Source organism: Prorops nasuta, unplaced genomic scaffold (assembly GCF_024137725.1).
Source record: "Prorops nasuta isolate Cenicafe-Biocafe unplaced genomic scaffold, Cenicafe_Pnas_1.2 PNAS00003, whole genome shotgun sequence".
In the NCBI taxonomy this organism is placed as follows: Eukaryota; Metazoa; Arthropoda; class Insecta; order Hymenoptera; family Bethylidae; genus Prorops; species Prorops nasuta.
Window position 1 is genome coordinate 7,945,591 of NW_027116800.1, and position 24,207 is coordinate 7,969,797.

General features: G+C 40.8%; 1 long non-coding RNA gene across 1 annotated transcript; it reads left to right on the forward strand.

The window, feature by feature from the left end:
• Positions 1 to 1,268: 1,268 nt before the first annotated feature.
• On the forward strand, positions 1,269 to 22,864 carry LOC136785926 (uncharacterized). The gene is made up of 3 exons (XR_010824719.1): positions 1,269 to 1,479; positions 22,110 to 22,217; positions 22,292 to 22,864. It is a non-coding gene; the product is annotated as an uncharacterized lncRNA (long non-coding RNA).
• The last annotated feature ends 1,343 nt before the right edge of the window (positions 22,865 to 24,207 follow it).

Consider the following 24,207-nt stretch of genomic DNA (forward strand, 5'->3'; position numbering starts at 1 on the left):
CTGCTGCTGCTGCTACTGCTGATTTGCAAAGATAAAAAGCACGATAAACGAACGAAACGTGTCTGGGATCGGGATTGAGCTTGACATGGCTAGAGAAGAATTTTTACCGCGTCAAGTTATTGGCATTTTCATCAGAGAATTATCGTCAAGCTGTCGATAAATTTTTGCAGTTGCTCTTCGCTCCATGAATGCTCCCCCTTTCCAATACATATATATATATATATATATATATATATATATATATATACTCTGGAAAAAAGAACACAATTATTATCCGCGATAACACCATCGATGAGTCACTCGTCTATTAGAGAGAGGCCGTACGTTGGGAAACCCTTGGCACTTTTCTATATGGAATAAAATCACTTTTAAGCTCCAGCTGTGTCGCGACTGTATATATATATACATATATGGCCTGCATGGAAGCACGGTCATCGACCTGATTTTTGACAATTTCCGTCAAACTGACAAGCCAATGATAGACGCTCCGCTCGAATTTCTCTCACTGGGAATTTGAGACATTCATTTGCCGCTGCACACTCGTTAAAATTTTCAATCATTAATCAATCCTCTTATGAACGTGTTAATAAATGGAAAAGTTATTAGTGGGCAAATGAATTTTTCGCCAGTTTAAAATCATTCGAAGCGCGCACAGCTTTCGCCTTTTATACCTTGGTCAATTTTTTCTCAACTATTTTAATCAACCGGCTATATAATGCCTGAAAATTTTTCCCTTGTTTACCGCCATTTTACGATTTCACACTGTAATCCCGTAACTACTCGCGGGGATTTCGACTCGATAAAATAGTTGGCCATTTACTAGCCAATTCCATTCCCAGTCATAAAACCATCGGAGAGTTACCGCAGGCCCGACACATTCACGAATGCATATATATCGATTGATACTTTGCCCTCGAAAGCTGGCCAGAGTTTTGAGGTAGCGACTCCTCTGGGTTTTATACAGAAACTCGGATTTGTTGCAAATTTTCGTACGAGAAAGCTTATATCCCAAAGGATCCATGCATTCCATGGGACAATTTCGACAGGCTGCTTTGCTCTCAAATTGAAATTTACTCGCGATACGAGATGTATATATGTGTACATATATATATATATATATCGCTTCTCTATAATCTTTACCGAGCGTAGGAAAGAGCATCGCGAGTTTGTTGGAAAAAGTAAAGTAAAATTATTTTCTATATATCGGTGAAGCCTCTTCGAACCTATAAGTAACACTCCTCGATGTTCATTGTAGTGGGACAGGATGCACGATTGAAAATCGAAATGGAGTGGAAAAAAGAGAGAAATGGGAGAAATGCAGGAGCTACGCGGAGGAGCCATCAGAGTGGACGAGCAAGAATCGAACGTACCACTTTCTCCACTTTCCTCATCGCTCTGGACACAAGCGGACCAGCCACGAGTGGGACTCCTGCCATTAACGATGAAACTGGGAATCCTCGTAGATATCTGTTAAAGCACGTCGACACTACTTCATAGATAACATCTCTCGAGGACCCCCATATACTATAGCTCCTACTCTCTCTCTCTCTCTCTCTCTCTCTCTTCTTCCCTTTATATTCCTACCACTCTCGGTAGAAAACACTAGATTCAATTTTTCCTTCGTTTTTCTTCAAACGAAATGATTGTAGTGAGTAAAGAGTGGAAATATCAGCTGCGAGGAGGGGGTGGGAATTTTCTTGGCGAGGAGCTTCGCACGAAGAGACGAAGCTAGGATGGTGAATAAGAAAAAAGCAAGCAGAGGTATTGCCTTTAAGAAAGTGGTCAAAGGAGCCAGGTAAAAAACCCTTTATTCTAGTTTCCTTGCTCTGGGACGAGTTTTTATCTTGTTCCGTAGTGTTGCTATCATATTCTACGCTGCATTACTGTCTACTCGAAAGCCCGAACGTACTTGGTACCGCGATCATGCATAAAACACCTTTTCTAACGGCTGCTTCTATCTCTTCGCGGAGCGGTGCCCCGTTAAATTCTCCGAGATTTCTCGTGTGAAAAAATGTTATGGCAGAAAAGACAGAAAATAAAATACTTTGTATTCGTCTTGGTGAATATTTTATTGAGCAACAAGAATTTCATATTCGTGCATTTTAAAGCGATGCGCGGTTCTGGTATAAGTTTTAAGAACCTCGGGTTGATTCTCTAGATTTTTTCGTTATAATTATATAAACCTTTGAGGAATGAAGAGGATAGCGCGTGGCGAGCTTTTCTGCAGGGTTGCTCTTAAAGCTCTTGAGAAGAGTGAGAAGTGAAGGGTGGAAAGGGTGCAATTTGAAATCGTATTAATGCATTTTCCTCGAAATGAAGTACGTACCCGTCAGTAAATTGAGCATCGAGCCCCCACGTAATTTAACCGATGTTTCAATTCTCAGGGGTGTCTTCCATTCCCCGTATTAGCTCCAGCCCCGACACCACTAACCGGTACCCGCTATACCTAATACCGGTCTCGATTCACCGACTCTCTCTCTCTCTCTCTCTCTCTCTCTCCCTCTCTCTCAGAGTTCCCAAGAGACGAGAAAATTTTCTAAATTGCTATGTAGCAAGTAGGAAACTACAGGATAGTGAAAAAACCTGTCAAAGTTTCTTCCAATGAAAACTGTGTGTAAGTTTTCTATTTTCCTTAAGACACACGAAAGGGGTAGGAATGATTTTCTTCGCAGTGGAATAGCTAAAGAAGATGCAGCTTAGGAGTTAATACGGTGAGTTTGGCGGCAGAGTTCTTTGATTCAGGCCAGATTAATTATACGCTACGACGTCAATTACTAGGACGCCCTTGGGCAATTAAGCCGTTAAGCGTACCACTTAGCTACAAGGGAAGGATTCCTGACGGTAGCGGCAAAAGAGAAGGGGGTGGGAGGAGGCGGGAGAGGGAGAGAGAGAGAGGAACCGACGAACTCAAGGCGGTGCTCTAACTCTACCTTCTGGCTTCAACAATGGCGCCAGACTTCCGCAGAGGCCACTAAAAACACTTTTGTCCCACCCCTGCAGGCCAAACTACCACCCAAATCTACCCACTACTCGCTGCTACACCCAACGCTAACCTCTACGCGACTTGCTTAATTGAAATCTTTTATTCAACGAGACCTGCAAATATTTATAAGCCCCGGAATAGTTTAGAATAGAAATTAGCCCTTTGAAGTTTCGCCACGGCCAAGAATTTCCTATAGCCCCGGTTAAACAAATATCTTCCGTATTTACCGGAGATATTGAATTTGTCCCGGTGAGCTATCTGTACGGTTAATTAGACTAATTACGCGATCCATTATTAATTTACGTCGATCCAATGAATACATAACGAGTGATGAGGTCTAATAGTGCATTAAATAATGTATTTAATTGAAGGTAAATCTTTGAATTTGATTTAGAGACACAGGTATAATAAAGCAGAATGAAATGGAAATACTTAGATCTATACATATAGTAATAGAAATACGTGAGAATACAGTGAGTAAATGAGAGGAGAACTGGAAGCAAAACTATATAGAACCCCGAAAGTGGAACTGAAGCTGAATCTGGAACAAAATAGGATTGTTGGGGTTCGATAGGTCTGCGAAACGAACGAAGCATGCTCGCTGGGAAATTAGCTGCACCGACGATAAATTGGAGTTTCTGATTTTCCTTTTGCGGTCGTCAACGTCACGTTCCCGGTGGCCATTCTCCTCTATATATATATATATATATATATATATGATGCTCCATTCCAAACTGTTTACCAATTTCTGATAAGTTGAGTTCCAGTGCAGCTGCCAAGTCCACAGTGTTAATTTTGCTTACAACAACGAAATATATGTTTATACTGAAGTTTTAAGAAGATTTTTGAAGCATCTATAAGTATATTAGATAGTTTGGTGTGTATACATAGTACATGCGCTTGGTAGATTTTGAAGCGATCAGCAACGGCATCGTCGTGGTTGGATTTATGTCAATTGCACGGCTCTATGCCCTCAAATACCACGACCTGGCTAGGCTGGAATGTAATAAGCATTAGTTAAGCCGTCTTCGTCCGACAAATCCCGCCTTGAATTTGACTAGCGCAATTTCTGAACGCGTTACCCAACGCCCAGCTCAGGGCTATGGACCGTGCTATCTGAAATCCTCCGCGCTGATGAGCAATCTACGAGCTGTCTAACTATAACCTACCAACTACCAACCTAATGTCATCAAGAGTGTGCCTTCGGTTCTTCGTCAACAAAATTCACACAGTGATTTTTCCACCCCATCCAGCATGTAGTTTTCGACTACAAAGCAAACTTCGCTCAAACTATCGACAAAACAATTTCTGTCTATGAAATATCTCCAATTAATTTCGGACAGTTTTTAGTTGCCACTGCAGAAATTTTAAAATTGCGTTCGCATATTTCAGGAGAGAAAAAATCACGCGCGTTGTAGGATCTCACTGGGGGAGGGGGGGGGGGGGACGATTCAACTTTAAAATTACTGAAATTACGTTTCTTTCTTCTCTTTTATTACTTCTCGTTTTTCGGTCAAAGAGTCAAGAGGAATTTGTATGGAATTTGAGAAGAATGCATTTGCACTGTAAAAAGCTGAGCCAAGGGCGACTGGAGTTTTGTGAGAATGCAAGTACGCAGTACGGAAGTCCGAGGAAGTGAGTAAAACTGCGGTGGAGCGTGCTGGAAACGCAATATACCGTGACCGGACACCCCCGCCTCGCTAAGTGGGCTTTGGTCTTGGGGTGAAGTTAGAGCGGGAGTCGAGTCGAGGCCGAAGGCAAGTGCTAGCATAGAATTTTTATGCCAACCCCGCTCCTTTACCCCCCCCCCCCTCTCTCTCTCTCTCTCTCTCTCTCTGGGTCGGTCAATTTTCAAAGGATATACCCGCGCACTACCCGTAAAGTACAAGAATTTCTCTAAAACTGATGGCAAATCAAAAGAAAAAGAAAGAAGAAGGAAGAAGATCAAGAGAAAAAGTTCTAGAGGAGATGCACTTGCACACAAACACATACAGAAGAGATATCCAATATACCGTGGCCGCACGCGATTGGAGACAAGAAAATTTCGCCAATCTCTCTTCATAGAACAGAAGAGAAATTCCTGGACTTTAAGCACGAGGGAACGTTGGAAAAGTTGCAAAAATTCATCTGTATACTGGCTTTGGTAAAGCGTCGTATCAGGAAATTCCGATTGACCAGAATGGTAAATTAATAATGAAGGAGTTGCAATGTTGTACCACGCTGTATATATACATAAATATGTGCTGTACCATTCAGTGGCGAAATAATCGTTTTTTAATGTAAACATACACCTGTATAAAATAGTTGTTGGTATGTTTAGTGCTAGTCTATGGGTATACAATAATAGAGGACGTGAGTGTAGGTAGAGAGAGAGAGAGAGAGAGAGAGAGAGTATGCAATGCAAAGGCTGCACCATTGTACACAGAAATAGCTTATATATGTATATAAAGGATGTAATAAAACAATTCCAACAATTTGAAAATACTTTATTTTCCCTTCGCGTTATGCAAATATCTTCCAAGCCAGTACATGCTAAGTATTAAAAATTAACGATTTTTTGCAAGTATTTTTTGGTACACCCGGTATCAGGTGGCAAAGTTGATTCTGTATGTCACGAGACAGACCAAAGCCTTCCAGTTCCAACTCGACCCACATTGGACTGCTGCAATGTAACGATAAAATTCAGAGAGGACCGCCATAAAGGGGATGAAAGGATAAAAGATCCTTGATTGGTGTCTCTAAGCTCGCACGCAAATTTCATTTCCCTCCGAGTCACGTTGCATCGATTATGTTGTCGCGCTTAAATATTTTTCTGTGTGGATCCACCTCGATCTCCCGTCCCACTCGCACCATCATCCACTTTCTTCTAGCAATCTGCTTGAAACGTTCGACACAGCTAACGACGACCCTTCACTAACACACTTTGCCCAGGCTCCACGAATTATCCACTTCATGCACGGCACACCACGCAATAGAGTGCTTTCTTGATCTTTGACACACGAAGCTTACCATTGTATTGTATTGTAGCATAGTACATTTCTCACTCTCGCACACACATAGAGCTACTACAAAATAGATTTAGCCGTTGCTCCTTAACGAAACGCGGCGGGCCATTCTCAAGTTTAGTGTTTCGGTGCTTCCGCAGTTTCATCGAAATGGCCCATTATCCCCAACCTACCAAGCAACCACCTTCCCCAGATTTCCCAGATCTTATACAAGATGCACCGGAAATTATACGAGATTCAATCTCGCGTCTTTCGCTAAATTACTTTCGCCCAAAAATATACTGCCTACCATATTTCCTTGTTTCTTAATTTTCCAACCACTTTACCACCACCTTTCCCGCGTTACCCTTACCAAATGGGGTTAATAATGATTCGCGAAGCGAAACTCTCTCTCTTTGGTGGTTGGATAGTGGAGAATTTCTTGGGGAGGGAGAAGAGAGGGAGATGCAGGGTGGGTGGGGGGGGGGGCATTCTCTTCACGTATCTCATTGTCGCGAATGCGGGTAAGTGACGCAAAACCGGAAGCCCTGGCATCCTGGATTCATAGCGAGGACGTTGTGCCACCATTTTCGCTCGTTTCCTTCTGCAAGCTTCGCCGGAAACTCCTACAAAAGCCCCTCGCGGCATTTTCCGGATACCCTCACCTTTCGCAAAACGCGCGCGCTTCGCTCTTTCCACGTCAAAAACCAGCCTCCAAATTCACTATATCTCTTACCGATTTTTTTATTTTTACTTAAAAAAAATAGAGAATATAGGGTAAAAAAACTTTTGTAATCTCACTAAGAGAAATTTGATCACGGTTTTTTAGCAGCTATTTCTCCTTGTCTCGGTACGAGGTAGACTGACGAAAAACATGGCAGGCGTTGATTGGCGAAAAGGGATGTTCTGCCTTTACTCCGCTGCTTGTGCAGGACTATGGAGCGAGGGTGGGGGTCACTCGTTGATAAACGGTGGCCATTTGTCTGTGACACGGATATAAGGGAGCAAAGTTTCCTTCTTAGTCGTTGCTGCTGCTGCTGCTGCTTCATTTAACAAAATTAACGATAATTTAGCAGGAGAATTTAAAGCTCATCGATCGAACGAGTAAAGAAAGAAAAGAGTCTATTTTGCAGTTTTCAGTAAGAGAATTCAGGCAAGCCCTGCAGGCGTCACCATAGTTATACAGGGTCCAGTGTTGGGCCATTTGTAATTTTCCACTCGATGTAGCATAAGCTTTCTGACATGACTGGGAGTACTTTTAGCTTGCCGAACTGCTCGGAGATATTTCATCGTAGCTCGCTCACCCTGCGAGGGAACTGCACTCCGCACTAGCTGTGTATCGAGGAAAGTTTCTTTCCTCGCGTTAAGTCAACTGATCGTTGTTATTTTTTCGGGAGCACTCCATTTTATAAGTAAGAAATCTCGGCAAGTGCGCGAGAGAAGCTGTCGTGTACAATTGGGGTCGAAAAAAAACATTAATCATTGAACGAGGATATATAGTATATATAGCGTATACGTCGCGTTGCACCGAGTGTCCTGGCGAAAAATTCATTTCGACCGAGATCGGTATAATAGAAAACTGGCCTCTGCTGCCTTTTTACGTCCGACAGCATTTGCATTGCAAAAGGATGAAAGGGAAAAGCGCGGAGCGGTGCGGAGAGTTTTCCATGCGAGTTCGCGTTTCCCAATTGTGCATAATTCAGATTCCCTTACTCCCCCCTCCCTTATTGCTCCCTGGTCTCGCCGAGATAAGCTCCAGGCACTATTTTATTGGCTAGTTGACTTACCCCGCTGAAAGTAATTTATGTTTTGAATATGCTAAAACTCTTCTCATAAATATGAAACCATTGTCACAGCCACGACTAAGATAAAGAAGAAACGACTATGCACAGCCTCGATAACCCTTTTTCTCCTTTAGCCACTGGATCGATCGAGGAAGTCGAGTAGAATATTGCCTGGTTTTTCGCGAAACTGGAAAAACACGATGGAACTGATTGTTATTCGAATGCAGGGGCAGAGCAGAGTCGAGCACATATACATATGTACAAACAGTCGCGTCGAATGGGAGTGGCAGAAAAGTGTTGCAATGAACACAGGTTCATTGTTACATATACGTCTTTCGAGTTTGATGTTTTTAGAGGGATGGGGTGGGAAGAGAGAGAATCTCTTTTCTCCCCAGATTCCTTTGAAGCTCGAGGCATCAGCGAGGCTGAGTATAATTTGATCGCGACAGTGTCAGCCAGGTATCGAGACTGCCAGTCGACTTTTCTGTAGATTGAATAAAATTTCAATTTTACGGATTGCGAAGCCTCGATTGAAATGGTGAATGGGCCAAACGCTAAACGATAATGCGCGCGTCGAGCAGGAGCAATGATTTTCGCTGTATTCACGATTCAGATCTTTATCGCATTAGCGCCCATAGAAAATTATATCCAATGACAGCGAGTTAATCGGATTATAGCGCAGCGCTGGCTTCGTAAATTTCCACGCCGCGATTCATCAAGCCCATAGCTCTATATACCTATTCCTCGGTTAACGATAAAACTGACAAGCTCTCTACGTCACTCTGTTACCTTTCTCTCTCTCTCTCTCTCTCTCTCTCCCACTCTACATTGATCTTTATCTTGCATCTCATTCGTCAAATTCAACCACGTGACATTTTGTCTTGACCTTTATTGTAATATTTAGCAATTGGATTACGAAACGGAAAATTATTAGGATAGTAAACTCCAGGTTCTTTTTTTAATCGATATAGCACAGTCATTGGTTATATTACACCGAGTATAATGACCATTAATAAACCGATGCAAAATCCGATACAAGCAATCGCAATTCGATGAAGAATTAATGTCCAGAGTAACCTATATACTTCGCACAGGGTGTACCGTTCTCCCCTTCGTGTGACTATATATATAAATACATGTACATATACGTGTGTCGTATAGACGGATTGCACACAATGTAATCCCTCCGCCACGAATTTATTTTACAACGTACATCATGGATATAGCGCCCAGGATTTCGGACCACCACCGTGGAATTCGTCCATCGATTTATTTAATCCGATTATACGTATCCTACATTCGTCATTGATTGCCTGGCGCACCCCTACCGCGGTCTTTCGCCAAAAAGAAGAAAGACATTTTCATCAAATTAGAAAACAAGTTTCCTGCGCTATATTCGCGTTAAACGAAATCATTGAATACGAAAAACCCATGTTTTCGTGAGTCGAATCCACGCTTGCCACTCGAACCATGAAAATTAAACGAATCAGCAATCTTTTCACGTATAGGGAATAAAATCTCGTTTCTCGTCATGTACATGTATAGTTGTCAACTAACAATTTCGGTACTAGATTGTCTGTCTTGAAAGAAGGATTGAAAAACTTGATACGTGCAGTGGGGAAAAAAATCATTTGATTGAAACAAATCTTTTTTTTTTAAATTCCTGACAATTAAACTCTTTCATTCGATACTATTAAAATTTAATCAAAGAATTATTTAATCTTTTATTTGATTAAATTTATTTTTATTTTAATCCAATCATACGCACACACGTTTAACTGGCATTACATGCAGAAACAAATTTATTTGTTCAAAGAAATTTTGTTTCTCAGTGTTTCTTGCTCAAAAAAATATATATACTTAATGATGACACAAAATAGGTGTTTCTGTCGTGAAAAAGAGTGAAAAGCAGCAAGAGGGAGAGAGAGAGAGAAGAGCTTCCGAACGAGTTAAAAATTGTTTCGAGCTCTTTCGCATTATCGCTGGTAGCGCGGCATGGCGTTCGCAGCTCGCACTAATAACGGGCAAAATAAGAGCTCTCTCCCTCTCTATCTCTCCAGTCTCGGGCGGTACCACGCCACCGTAAATAGGAAGTGCGCTAACTTTACGAGTTTATGAGCGTCCAAGCACAGAGCCGTCGCCTATCTTTCTCATTTACGCGTTGTTTACAACAGAACCAGCATTAGTTTTATCACCGTAGCACCGTCCGTTGAATCACCTAGCTAACCGTAAGAAAGCTTCTTTTCTCAGAAAAATTATTGCCCAATTGTAAACGATTAGCCGTGGAAATTTCACGGAGCTTCGCGCCATTTATTCGCGTGGAAATGAAGGAAAGGGAGAGAAAAACTGACGATACGCGCGCTTGCGATGCAGATGTTAGTTCGATCGAATGAAATGGCGATTTTCATTGAAGAGAATTTCGGATTGGTTTGCATGAACATGAGCAGGACGCGCGCGTGGGCTCTAGGAGAATAGTGGTGCAGGATGCAATACCTGTATCCGTTTCTGCGCGTTCGCGCGATGCAGTTGGCAATTGACCAGAAAACGGTTACAGTCGTTTAGATTCGCTTTCGTGACTCTGTGAACGCGTCCACGTTCGAGTGGCCTGGCATATATGTATCTGAACCCATACAGAGCGTGTCCCAAGACAGAGCAAATTCAAGCTAAAGCGCCTGAAACGCTCCTGAGACCATTTTGCGAAATCCGCAAGAAGTAGCCTGCCTGCCGCATACCCATCTCTCCATCTTCCACTTCTAGCCTAGCTGTACACCCTTCTACTTTGATCTTTCAATATACATATACCCGAGTCTAAGATGCTTTCCACCATTTCTCTTTCGTTCTTTCCGAAACTTCAAAACGAGTATTATCTATATTTCGTTAAGCTCTCTATATATGCACTTGTGACTCAGTTATACTCATCTCCGTTATTCTTTAAATTTAAGAGACATCAATTTTATTTCTCTAGACGAATTTTTTCAAGCTTTCACTATTTTCGCTCTCAGATAGATCCAATAATGAATTTATATTTGTTGAATTTTCACAATAAATTAGTTTTTACGTTCATGCTCCGGTGAGTGTAACAGTGTAGTAGTGTACATAAAATATTTCTGACTTATACTTATGCACTCTTTTACCTTTTTTTCTCTATCACTTAAAATTTTGTTTTGTTTATTTATTTATTTTTTTCTTTTTTACGAGATTAATAGGTGCATACTTTTAGGTATATTAAAAAAAACTATATACTCTCCTTCTTGTTAGCCTTCCGCAATTGATAGAATTATCCGTGGTATAAGTTATACGGATCAGTGTCAGAGGGTGAGAAAACTGGGCACATGCGCGTCTCTCAAGCAGTACGTGTACCGCCTGCGGACAGCATCAGCCGTAAACGATAAATCACGGATTGCGAATTCATCGGTACTATACGGCATTGTCAATTATCGTCTCCCGAATTTACGTCGCGCATCGCTTGAAAACTATCACCCAACTGCAGGCTGTATTAACGCTAGTGGCTATTAATCTTCACACCCGTAACGAAGCGTGAACAATGCCGCGACGAACCACTCGTGTTTAACGGATCGACCCAAGATGGATTTCCCAAGATCCTCGTCACTTTTCAACGAGATAAAACGCGAAATTGAGGATACAAAGAGGAAGGTTTTGCCTCATGGACAATCTTAATACGTAAAAGATTCATCAACGTACCACTCGTGTTTAATGAATCGATTCAAGATTAATTTTCTAAAAGAACCTCGTCATTTTTCAATGGGACAAAATGTGAAATAAAAGATGCGAGGGAGTAGAATATGCTTCGTTTAAGATCTTATAGTTGAATACTCAAAAGAAACGTGGTATAAAATTATTTAGTACAGTGTGCAGGGGTTGAAATTATCGATGGACCAGGAGATGGAATTTTATAAGGGATACGAATATAGAGCCATTGGATTATTTCAAACGTATATTGTTTTGATTATATTGTGAGGAAACGAGAGAGATTATACTTTTTCTATACACTTGATTGCAAACGAGTTTGTAGTTAATCCAATTAGAATTATTGAATTAGTAATCATTGTTTTTCTTCCTGCTTCAGACTAATTGCTTAATGGTTGAATGTTTGGACATCGTATTTGTCGTTAACCAATTAGCAAATACACGGAATACAGTACGATCTCTCTTCGAGGATTACTTTGTTTTGAAGGACGAATCAGTCAGCCTTAGCGTAGTGGTATGTACCTTCGCTATGACATGGTAGTTGGTACAGCTGCAGCTACAAAGGGGTAATGAGACCAAATAGAATACTCCGTGAAGATGTTAAATAAAATGCGTGAAATGAAAAGGCACAAAGGCAGAGTGAAAAGTTTGGCCTCATTCAGTCACGAATAATAGGACTCGAGTGCGTCGAGCTTCCATTTGTGTTGACTGAAACGTGCTCAGCCTTTATTATCGGTATCCCAGGTAGAATAAAGAGAATCGTAATGCTCTCCCTTTAACTCCGCTACCGTTCCTCAGTTATTTTATACTCGAGAAATCGAAACTGACCGCATTTATCCAATTTTGTAGAAAGGACTTGGAAAGAAGCAACAAAAATCATTCATCCCCCCTCCCAGAGCGGTATCGTATTGCCCGACTCGCTTCTAGTGTACTTGATATTTTTATTCCCAACACTACTGCAAATTGATTTCGCAGATATTTGCTTGTTTAAAAAAAAAAGAAGAAAATACGACCATTTTGTGTTTAATAATTTAGTTCACGACTATTTTCAACGATTCTCTCTGGCAAGTTTTCACTTTGCACAGTTATAACCGACTGGATCGTGAAAGGTTTGGATTTGGTCAATCTGCGAATAATTAAAAACTACACGCGTATGTTTGGCGATTTTTTCCCATGAATTTCCCCAACGTGAAATACTATTTGTTGAAAGATATTAAATATCGAAATACTTTTTGAAATTCTGCTAGAGGTATTGGGTTTCCACCTTACTTTCAACGACCTCCTCGGATAGATTTAGCACTTTGAGAAGAAAGATTTTTCCAATTTTTTGGCATTGTATTGTATAGTGGAGGATCCTGTATAGGGTGACTAATATATCAGCGATGTGCACAAGCGAGATCACGTGGATGACAGACGTTTGAAAAATAAGAAATTCTTCGAGCAAAATCCATCCTCGGCACAACGGTTATGCTATAATGTTTAGCATTACGCGACACAAGACGATGCCAAGCTTATGGATACTCTCTCTCTCTCTCACTCATACTTTTCCAGCCACGTCATCGTCTCCCTTTTATTAACATAAATGCATCAGCAAAAAATATCGATGCTTACTCTTATACGTAGTCTCACATGAAGATCCTAAAATAACAAAACTCGACATGTTACGTGAATTCTTGGTAAACTTGTCCATTAACATTGCATATACCGCTAAAAATTTTGTCTACTTGTGAGGTACGATGAAAAAGAAGAAAGCTTATCTTGCTTTTTTACTTACAGTTTAATGTACTTGGCTCCGCCGAGGGTAACTTAAGTATTTTTCCATCGTGGGACTGACGTGTGTTGGATAAGGCTAAGCTTGCAATGTCAAGGATATCGGACTTGAAAGAAATCGAGTGACAAAGTTTTCATATCGGTTCAAAGTGAAAGTTTGTCAAACAGACTGATCTCATTGCAAAACCAATAAGGAAACGTAATGATAAAAGCATCAAGGCGGCTCTCGAATTTCTAAGAGGGAGAGGGAGGGAGAGAGATGGATGATAAATAGGAGGATAGGAGGGGACAAGAGAAGGTGAAAAGGTGCTGAGCACTTACTTACTTACTACTTACTCGACAGAGGAAGCTTCAAGCGGAAAAGCTTACCATCAGCAGCTCGCTCATTCAAGTATTGACAGAAAGACGATTTAGACCAACGTATATGCTTTGAACCGCAACGCCAAAACGTCTATCCGATGTATTAAACACAGTAGTCCTCTTGCTCATGTTCTATGAAAGCTGGGATTTCTGTCCAGCAGAGGAAAGCCCCCGAAAATCAATAATGCATTAAAGTGTCAAAGGAAATCTAGCCTCAGTTGCGTCAAATAACCATCCGAATTAGTCTGCCTTAACAACGTAATATAAAACTTTCTCCTATTATCGGACAAAAATGATAATTTCAGTTGAATTTTCATGAAACAATGTTCGCCAAAAATTCCTTGGAGCCATAACGGCAAAAGAGTTGTAAGATAGAAATTAAGTGGCAATTTATGAATCGTTGGTGTACGAAGGATGAAATTATCGAGTAAAATGAGTCGAACGTATATGACAAGGGCTTATCGTTTCAAGATTCATCAGGATAGATATAGTTCGATTAATGTCAACGCTGCAGGTTACCAGAAACCGCTTGATGATACTCGAAGCCCTTCCTGCCCTTTGACCCTTTAAATATCAATACAGGGTCATTCTGCGTCAGGCCATAAAATTTTCATCGAGCCACGAGCTTTCGGATCCCTCGAGGAAATAATTTGTACATTGAATAATTTTGTATTTTGGCTCGCCGAAAATTAGGGATCGAGCTGTGGATACACGGTGTATATATATATATATATCTACGTAGACCGCATGTACACACATGTACGGAGTACACGTGGATACTTAGATTAGACGAGACTGGGAATTACCGGTAAGCCGATGGCTGATGGCTCATGTTTATAACCTGCAACGTGCACGTGCAAGCCAAGCGTTATCTGCCGATCCTGAAGGGCTCGAGGAATTTCTGGAGGTGGCGCGCACTTTGATCCTTGCAACGATCGATACCGTTATCGCTCACACCGACAACATCCGCTATTCTCAGAATCCGGATAAGCGTAATACTACACGTCCTCCATAACTTATTTCGAAACCTATCAAAACTTTTATAGCTGGCTTTTTTTTACCGCCGCGTAGTCTTCTATAATACGCGTCTCGGGGGATAGAGGGAGGGTCGATTCTTCCGCGAGATCCTAATAAATCCTTGAATTTTTCAAGCGAGCCCAATTACCAACTTTCACGTCATTACCGAGTGAAAAGTTGAACGGTATTAGCAGGGAGATGATCGGATGATCTTGCGCTCAGCTGACGAGCAGGAATAATTTTCTCATCGACAGGATACTTTTCTTTATCGTTCGCTCTTCCAGGAAGAGTACACTGGTCGAGAGAGACTTTTACTTGGCAAACTGCACGGAGAGACTCTAAAGTATAAGAAAATGAGGAAGTAGGAAAGGAGGAGGAGGAGGGGGAGGAGAAAAGAGAGGGGGAATAGAGTCAGAGATCTCTGGTTAGAATTGACAGTCGATCGATAGTATAACACGAAGCCTGGGTGAAATTAAACGAAACAGGAGGACCGTCGAGAAGTAGTGGTGGAGGGGGAAGGGGAGGGGAGGGGGTGAGCCCATCGAAATCCTCCATCCCGTTGCTTCCGCAGTGTTTATTTGCTTCCGTTACTCCATTGGTCTCACCGGTAGACACTCGTTCCCATTTTCACCGCTTTGAGCATCCACTCCTCCCAACCCTCCCCTCCCCCCCCCCCCTTCCTCTCATCCTCCTCTCCTCAACGCCACAGTAGCAAAAAGAATATACACATGCACACACCCCTCGCTTATCTTGCGACTATCCAAACGTTTATCGACAACTGCTTTCATGAAGAATTAACGCGCTTGTCTACCTGCCTACTTGCTTGCCTTTAATCTTTCTATATAACCCCTTCGTAATCCTCCGGAAACCGAAAAATTCCTCCTGTTCTCCTAAAGAATTTCACGGTACATTAAAAATATTCGGCCAGATTATTCCATCGCGAGCTTTGGACATGGGAGTATTTGCAGAGCTTCACGACTTGTCGAATCATATACTCTGGAATTCGTAATCAAGAGCAGACAGTTTTGGACCAACCGATGCTATTTGTTCAATCATGGGATTTCGAGGGACTATTTTTATCGACATCTTGCACAGTGATGGATTCGATTAGATGCCATTGGACAAACGAACTCCGGTAGAGCCTCGTTTTGTCTCAACGGTACTTTTTAATTCATTAATGCACTCCACGGATGTTTGTCTCAAGCAATCAGTAAGAGGATTGTCGTTTGGTACAAAGCTGAAAGTGGCATTCCATTATAAAAGACGAGTCTTTTCCTCATTCGAGTACGATTAACTAATAATGGAAAGGGATGGGAAATAAAAGAGTTTAGGGAAAGAGAAGCGGAACGCTTCAATGGCTGTCTTTGACTTGCAATTAGCGATTGGACGAGTCGAGGATCTCGAGATATACGAGAGCTTTAGTTCATCATTGTTTTTGACATTTGGCTTCTCTCTGCTAACACGCATCAAATCGAACTTCCTTGCATTTATGATGCTATTGTCGGTGGCAATTACCATTGAAAGCCAGGCAAGACCCTGGTACGATAAACCATCAAGGTATATACACTTAGGATTGTTAAGTCCCACGTCCTTAGATATCCCACCAAATGAATAAAACAATCGACAAGGAACCCATGTATAAATCGACATTCTCTTTTATATATTACCAGTTCAGATATATTTCACCTTCTTGCCCATTCAATAATTTCTCTAGCCTGTTGAAGTAATAACAATTTGTAGACTGTTAATCTAGAATGGATAGGTATAAGTCGATCCTGCAGAATAGCGTAATCGGAAGATCCCTTGGATTCGTGGTAAAACGAATTTGAATGTTTCAGTTCTATCTTTATCCCACAATATTTTCAATGTAAACTGCGGGCTCTGGGTTTGCTTCAATTTTTACCATTTTTTTATGACATTTATTAAATACTTTTAATGACAGAAAAACTTCATTATTAATCGTTTGTTGCGAAAAGCTACAAAATGATTGCGAATGAAACGGGCTGCACTATATAGGGTTCAACAAACGTGTTTCTAAAATCTAGTAATCTTCTCGCAGAACGAGTCTGAAATTTGTTAACTTTTAACGTAATCATTCCTTTGCACGTTTTTCCTTTATAACTGCTGTTAAATTACGTTCAATTTACAAGTGTATTTTTAAAAAGAGCGTATAGTAATATGTACAGTATAATTTAGTTTGGTACGTAGAATTGGGGAGAATGGGGAAGTGGATAGGTGGAGTCGCGCGAATTGGAGAAGAGAGGATAGAAAATGGTGGTGGAGCGTTCGAGTCTTGGGAGATTTGAGAAAATAAACTGTGGCGTTTAAGAGTCTTTGGGGAGAGTGTTGGCCCTCCTATCGATTAGGGAAGAATGAATGGAACGAAAGAGTGGGAGGGAATGAAGGGACTGACAATAAGAGTGAGACTGGGCCGAGACCGGGATCGTGGGACTGCTTTCTCGCAGAGTTTACCCAGGGCGACAGATAGAGTAAAGATGAAAGGGAAGCGGAGTAATTACGTTTGGCCGTGGCGAGACTTTAATCTTCGATTCTGAAGGTGACGGAAACCGGCGAGAGAAAAAGTAGCAACTCCTCGCCAGTTGAGAAAAGAAAAAAACAAATTTCACATTTCACCAAGCTATTCCTACTTCTTTGTTCCGAAACTTTACCCATTTCGATATGAGACCCCTCTCACACCTCTTCCAACCTCTATGCCAGCACGCACACACCATTGAACCAAAAATTGCCCACTTCGAGGCTTATCAGATGCTAACGAATCGCCATCGATTTCTGGCGCGTATTGTTAAACTTCTCAATGACTCCTCACAGAATTCTATCGGCATCCAAATCGAGATATGCCGGAACTCGCGCCACTTTTTCTATTCCAGCTCGGAACTCGAATATTCTCGTCCTGCAACGTACGCTTCGGTTGAATATGTAGGGGAGGGGGAGGGAGAGGTGGGGGGGGGGGGGGGTAGTTGGAATGTAAACGTTTACACTCACGTCCATCCGGGAGAAAAACCTGTAAATATCTTGCTTATATCGCTTCGTGCCCCCTCGAGATTTATAAAGCCGACAAAATTAATAGAAAATTGTGCTAGAAAATAAAAATTACCGCAAGTATTTACTATACGACCGTGTGTACAGAAGCGTGAAAATTAGTCGAAGCTCGGCGGTCAATTTGCGGTGTAAGATATCGCACCAGAGTTGGTGGAGTTTATAAACTTTGGGGTGCCACGATAACGTCTATCTGTGTGAACCTAGTCACACACACTTATTACATGGATACGTTTATTATGGCCCGCTTCGTTTAAGCCAACGGACTCTCTCTCTCTCTCTCTCTCTCTCTCTCTCTCTCTCTCTGCGGTAATAATCTTTTTTCTAAAAAAAGAGAGAGAGAATGTAACAAATAAAGTACTGTTCTGAAATAATTAACCAACGGTAATTATCGAGAATATAATTACAGCCAGTTTCATTATTATTTTAATGAAAATTCATCCAATAAGTTTATGTACATATATACATTTGTCGATAGTACGACTAATTTTACTCGGTAAAAATCGACTCCAGTCAGTTCGAACGAAAGTGAAAATCATGGGAGAAATAAAGGAAGAAAAAATAGAAGGTAAAGTGGAAGAGGAGAAAACGGTTGCTAGTTTCTTTGAGCGAATGGTGCTTGAGATATTTTTGTGCATGCAGAGGGGCTGAGGTGAGGGGGCTTTAAGGGTCCTTTCTGACGGTTCCTCGCAGTGGCGGTTCACGAGTGCACTCTCGGTTACTCATCTCGTATGAAACACAGAGTGAAAAGCTACGAGTGTAAAGGGGGTGGGCGGTCGGCAAAATCTGCCAAGATTTACGTGCTCGGAATTCCCGCATGAATAGCCTGGCTGCAAGAAATACTTGGAGCTTCGCGTTGGTCGTGCGCCGTTCTCGTATATGTAAAAGCTGGCAGCACGTCGTTCTTTCGGATCAGAGGCATTTCCCGCGAGAGAGCCTCCATTCGAATTAACGCAGAAGCGAACGCTCAAAGGAACCACAACACTCACCACCACAGCTACCGCTATACCAAAAGCAACCCACACCCTCTCTTTTCACATCTTCCAGCCCGACACTTTGAGAAACTCAAGTATCGTTGGTCATTCGATATGAGTTATCTATATACAAAATGCTCGATTAAACTAATGAAATTTTCACCTCGTCAAGGCTTCAAAAAAGTCGTGCTTCGTCATTAGCCTAATATATAGTGATGTGTAACGTATATTCGTATATACAGGTTGAGTTCTTTTCATATGTTTCATCACATTAATAACTTTTTTTATTATCTATATTATTAAAAGAATTCAAACGAATGTTTTATGGCTTCGAGGGGTAAAACACTATGTTATATATTATTTTCATTTTGAAGCGTTATTTTAAAATTATAAGAAAATCAATTTGAGGTTTTTAAATGGAAAACCTTTTATATATTATTATACATATTCTTTTATCTGTGATCTTAAGAATTATCATATCACTGTATCGATTTATCTTGTCATTTAGTCTCTCTCCAGATATTTCAGTTTGAAATTATATATAAATGTGACTGACTGAATTATAATGTATATACATATATGCACGCTTAGTCGCTCACTTGCTAATTATTTCAAATCAATATATATGTTTAAGGTTTCATAAACTGAAATGAGATAAATTAATATAATATTTTGGAAAGCTCTTGTAATTAAGATTTACTGCAAGAATATATAAAAATTTCTAGTGTTTTCTATTTAAAAAACACAAATTGATCTTCGTGCATCCTAGCTTCCAGTAGACTTTTAAGGTCAAACGAATAGTACAATTTTTTTCTCTTTCAAAATCATAAAACATTTATTTAAAGAAATTTTTTGGTAAAATCAATAATAGATTACTTATTAGGGGTGGAACATTAAAGAGACTCGCCCTGTATCTATATTTATCGTCGGACCGAAAGTAAACAATTATAGTCCTACAAAATTTGAAACAAGCTAGCAATATCCGGGATCATTTCCAAAGCTCACTGCGCGTATTATTGAGCTTTTCACAGAGTTTCGGCAAATATTTCGAGCAACAGAGTTAAAACTGTAGTGTTTCCATTGATTCATTCGTCTGCTATGTCGCTATTTGATCAGGTCAATATATATAGCGTTGCTCGATCCTATATTCTAATGACTAATTTTCAAACTTTTCAATGGCCTACGTTATTTCAATCTAAACAAAATTTTTGCCTAACTTTTCCCGAACGAGGTCGCAAAGGTCAGCTGTACATTTTAATTATTAAATAGGGTATAAGCGGGTTGCTTCCGGTCGTGCTTGACTCCTCTTCCGGTTACGACCATGGTTGAATATACATATATCATTCTGTTGCAAAATTAACTCCTCATCTTCCATGAAGCCCCCAATATGAGAAAACTTTCATTGATGAACGAGGGCTCGAAAAAATGTTTTAAATTTCCATCATGGAAATTGGAGAACATAAAATTTTGTTTTTAAGAAAACTGTCTCGAGAGCAGCAAGAAATGTTATTTCTGGACACCGACAACTAAATTCCGAGACCGAGATATTCGTTTGTAGGATTGATAGGCTGCTAGGATTGATGGTTGGTTCGCGCGAGTAGCAATGAGGAATGGACAGAGAGAGAGAGAGAGAGAGAGAGAGAGAGAGAGAACTGTGAATCGTGACCGCGTTAGCCGTTGATTCCAGCCGAGCTCCTAATGCAAACGTAATCTAGTGAAGGTTAGCCAGGCAGCCGCTGCTTTGTAGGCAATCGGTGGTGTGGAATTAATTTCTCCTACCCACTCCCCCTTTCTCTCACCCGTCTTTGCAAGCCCCGCGGACCGTCTGGAACTTTACAATGTTATCATCCAAATTTCTCAACGCGTTCCATCCTACTCCAGCCTCTCAAACTCGATCAAGGGAGCACTAATCTCCGGAATATCAATCTCTGCAGCAGAAATTTATTCGCAGTCCTGCTGAGCTCTTGGCACGATTTCTCTGCCTGTGGTTCATTCGGGCTACGCTCACTTTCGACTACTCTTATCCGTTCAACTCGCTCCTGTTGATCGATCGATTCCAACTGACCTCTTTCGCGCGTTAACCGAATATAACTAAGACAACTTTTTTCCACCAAGAGAGTAAAGTTTCACTCGGTCTCGGTGCAGAAATGCCTCGGCGAACAGATTTCCTCCCTCTCGAGTCCCGTCGGACTTGCTACAGATTAAACTTACGACCAAACTTATAAACGCTTTGTGTTTACCATCAAACGCGACGTGAGATTCTGCAGTGAGCAAGGCTTAGTCACATAGCGGACTATTAGATTCTTTTTTTTCTTTTTTTCAAAGTTCTTCGAGGAATCGTGCAGGCAGTACCAGCGCGCTACTTCAAGTTTCCATGCAGATTATCATGTTATTTGGTTTCTCTCCGAGCCAGTTTCCTCGTTCACACAATAATTCTTTCCTCAGGATTATCTATATAATTAATAATCGTTCTATTGTTAGAATTATGTTTTGATTTCTCTTCATTTGAGTAAGCAATAGCGAGAGCTGTTAAAATACAGTTAAACTAAAATATTTCATCTGGTATATTGGTATGTATGTATGTACTCTGCAATTTTATTACCTACATTCATTTCTTTTTAACGTGATTATTCATTTCAAACGTTCATCTTTTTGTCGCGATTTTTTAGTATATTTTTTCGCTTTTAACAATATTTCATCATTCATTTATTCAATTATACACAAAACGGGATTTTTATTGTTTCAGATTTTTAGCATGTCTGACTAGTACGGTATGTATCTTGAATACGTTCGTATTATACACTCCCTTTCCCCTTCCAGCATTCCCGATTGATTTCAACGGGCTACATATAGATCAGCTTTGATTTATAGCTTATCGCTCTCCATGAAGCTTCGGTTGAAACTTTTGTTGGCCGCAAATCGCCCGTAGCTACGCGTATAAAAAATCAAGCCATAATAGATTTCCACCTTTTTTACCATTGAATTTTTGCTCAACTTTTCATCAGCTATAGATTATCTGGATCCTATACGATTGTTTCCATTATCGCTGTGACGTTCACCAATCGAATTGTCATATACGAGTTGAATTACGACGACATTTTGCATGAGTTAGGGAAGGCTTGCGCAAGGACACGTGCGTTTCAGAGAACTTTGCTCGCGAAAGAAAATCATGTTCGTAGCGTTGGATCTCAGTGGCAAATGGTATTCGAAACTGCGAACTGGAAAGAACTTAAGGACGTGACCTGTAAAAAATGGAAAGTACGATCGAGGGGAAGCCTATATATATATATATATATATAGAGAGAGAGAGAGAGAGAGTGGGGAGGATGGTTAGCGTAAGATAGCATATAGTATAGTAAATGTGGGAGATAGGGGGTTGAAACAGCATTGTTATGATAAAGGGAGAAGGGTGATAAGGAATTTGCAAAAGCGAATGAGAAAGCTCGTGGTTTAAACTCGAACTCACAGTCAGTTTCAGGTTTCGATGCATCTCATTATGAAAATACGACCTCCACTGACTCTTGAAAATTATGCTGATGTTATGCGCTGCTATATACACCACCTCCTCCTGCCTCCTTCGGTACTATAGATAATTCTAAATACATCCAAATCTTGATGTTAAAAAGCACTGAGGAAAATCAATGTCTTTTGCAGGATTTCGAGAATGAATTGAAAAGAAGATGAGCCAAACGAGCAGGACTTCCTTATGCAGCTGTATATTTTTAGTAGGGGAAATTTGCACTATCTAGCACCCCATCTGTAGTTATATAGCTGTGACACTAAAGTTCCCACAGGAGAGGCGCTCTTAAACGGAATTATAGCGACGACGACGAGTGGCGTGCGGTTCTACATCGAGACATGAATTACGGAGCTGGAAAACGAGACCACTAAAAATCTTCCTTTCTCTCTCTCTCTCTGAAACGACGATGCGTCGCGTCTCATGGATTCACGCAGAAACATGAGAAGACCACAATTAGATCTATATAAGACTAATTATGGTAACACCAAGCATACGAATTCCCTGCTAGCTTTACAATTGAAACACATTTCTAGTATTATTATAATTACCCGAAGCCAACCACTAAAAACGTGTATCGTTAATGAAAAGTTACACCCAACTCCCGTGTTGCACAAAACAAGTGTAATAATACGATGGGTATCAATTAACACAGGAGCAAAACTGAAGAAAAACTCCCAAACAGTTGTGAAATCGTATACGCTGTGGGAATGTTTCAGAGGCTAAACTCACAATATAATTATGATAATAACAAATTATCTTGTTCACAATATTCCAATAAATGAAAATTTTATCAAAATCGATCATTATTGTAGTTTTTCGTTTCTTCCCGTTACGATGGGTAACCCATTTAGCACAATAAAATGTATTATTTAATCAACGTCATTGGCAAGAAATGGAATTTCCTGCACAACTATTGGGCAAAGTTTTCATCAATGAATCCATTACAATTAAGTGGATCTGCAGAATGGGGAGGATATTTTGTCGTCGTTACAACTGCAGTATAAGGATTTAAATCTTTTGATGCAGGAGGATCGAGTATTCGAAATGGGAGGGGGGGGGGAGGGAGGGAGAAGAAAGAGATGAAACAGTGGGAAAATGAGGGAAGAAAGGGGGATAGCAATTAGCAGAGTGAAATAAATTAGCGTTCGTTTGAAACTCGTTCCGGTTGCTTTAAGAGCCGAGAATAAACATCCGTAGCAGTGGGTAGTCTGGTTAAATGACGTTTGGGATGTGACAAGAGTTGGAAAAGTTGTCGAGCGACAGTATAGTAGCAGCAGCAAAGCACGTGCACTTTAATCGGCTTGATATCGGAGCAGACTTGTGTGGGAAAGCCTTAACCAGTAACAGCAGCAGCCGTGGAACTTGCGCCGAGCGATGAATGCAAGATGAAGCTGGGCAAAACTTTGACGTCTATTAACGATTTAGCCGTTCGTACACCAAAGGGATTTATGGTAACGCTTTTTCCCCCCACGGTAGGTATGTACTATACAAAAGGGTTCCTTCCGCCAGCGCCCGGCCTCACCGGCCCAGACTGCTTGGCAGTTGTCGATGAATTATCGCGAGTAAATAGCGTGTACTATCGATCGACTTTTTATTTATCGTACCGATCGATCTTTCAGCCGGCTGCAAGCCGCAGAAACGAATTTTCTTGCAGGAGCAGCATTTTTCATCGGTAGCCTCACTAATTGCCGGAAAACGGTAGCGTACCTTAATGCTGTTACAGCTTTTTAACTGAGAAAACTATTTAAACAAAGTAGGGAATTTTTCGTAAGAAGATTAACGCGAAGAATAATCCGAACGACTAGATAAAATTTAATAAGATTGATGTTTCGATTAATTTTAGAAACGCTTTCGTTTGATTCATTCTTGATCAATCATAACGATTTCAAAGAATCGTTAGAAATATTCGATATGAAGAATCCAGGACAAAAGGAGTATTCGATGTAAATCTCAGTTGTGTATAATTCGATTTTTTATCGAAGCTTGTTACACGTGGACTATAGGCGAGAGCCTTGTACCTTGGGATATTTGTTAATTTTTCTTAAGACAA